The sequence below is a fragment of the Asparagus officinalis genome, chromosome 1, assembly GCF_001876935.1.
Source record: "Asparagus officinalis chromosome 1, Aspof.V1, whole genome shotgun sequence".
NCBI classification, from domain to species: Eukaryota; Viridiplantae; Streptophyta; class Magnoliopsida; order Asparagales; family Asparagaceae; genus Asparagus; species Asparagus officinalis.
Genome location: NC_033794.1, coordinates 86,096,298 through 86,097,723, shown reverse-complemented (window position 1 = coordinate 86,097,723; position 1,426 = coordinate 86,096,298).

The window sequence follows — 1,426 nt, the reverse complement described above, 5'->3', positions numbered from 1 at the left end:
TTGACTCGCCGGAGTTTGACCTTCCTTAGAAGGCTGCACTGGTTGCTTTTTGGCCTGAGTCTCCACTTCCGACTTAGGCTTCCAGACTTGGCGTGTTGGTGGTGGCTTCTTCTCCACCTCCTTTTGCAGCTTTCTACGGACTTCCTGAGCTTGAGCCCGTGCCTGCGCTGACATCGCGCGGCGCTTACGAATGCGCTCTTCGAGCGTTGAACGGTTCCGTTTGACGCGGACCCATTCTTTCTTTGGCGGCTTGGAAGAGTCGCCATTCATTGGTGGTTGAGGCTGTTTGCCTCTTCTGTTCTTCAACTCCGCGTGGTAGCGGAATCCGTCCGTAGACTCCATCGCCTTAGCGAATTGCCGCGCAAGGCGTTGACGACGCCTCTGGCGGGCTCTCTTTGAGAGAGTCACAACGCCCTGAACAGTAGAGGCGTTGGCGGGAGTTGGGTTGACCTGATTGGAGGTCGGTGGAACTTCATTTGACGCAACTTCGGCGTCAGTTGGGTTGAGAGCTTCGTGGGCTTCCCGAGCAGCTTCAAACCAACGAGCTTTTCTCCCGGAGGAGAACTTCTTGGACTTGCGGGGGGAGATAGAGCCGGACGAGGACACGTACTCCTCGAACTTGGCTTGGTCGAACTCATACTCGACCTCCTCCACGACCCGGATTGCAATCCGCGGATCTCGACAGCGAGATCGGTGGCTCCCACTGTGGTCGCCAGATTGTTCGCGTGGAAAACCGTTGCTTTCTTCATTAATGAGATAATTGTCATCTTGAGTTACAACTTTTTGAGTTACAAAAGATCCGGTCTTTTATAGATCCGGTTACAACTAAATCAAAGAAAATAAAGAAAAATTACAACTCTCCTCTGTGAACAAATCACGAGCTCCTGTTTTGCGGTCGCTCGCTTTGGTGGGTTCTTTGCCTGCGCCGGGGTTAATCCGTGGACCACCGCGCGATCTAGATCCGGTCGGATCTACACGAGTATGCGGGTATTATTCCACGAAGGGAATAATAGCCGGGAGGGATTAATCCACCAAGGGAATAATCGCTCGGATCTCGAGATCTAAGACCAAGCTTAGATCTGGAGTGTAGCCTCGTGTAGATCTCAGATCTGTTCTTTCTTCCTCTCGAGATCCTGCCTTTTCTGACGTGGATGGTCGCCGAGGATCAGATCTGAATGGTGCAAGTCTTCTGGTCTTCAAGCTCCGAGTTCACTCTTCAATCCGGCAGAGTTTCGGCTCTTGAAAGTTCGACCTCCGAAAATGAACATCTCTAGGCCTATTTATAGGCTCTCAGGACAGTGGCTGCAAAAAGGGAATTGTCGGCCACCTCTGGCCACTGTCGGCCACCTCGGGCCACTGTCGGCCACCTCGGGGTGGCCGACACTGTGCCTAGCCACCTTGGGGTGGCTCGGCTCATGGCCGAGCC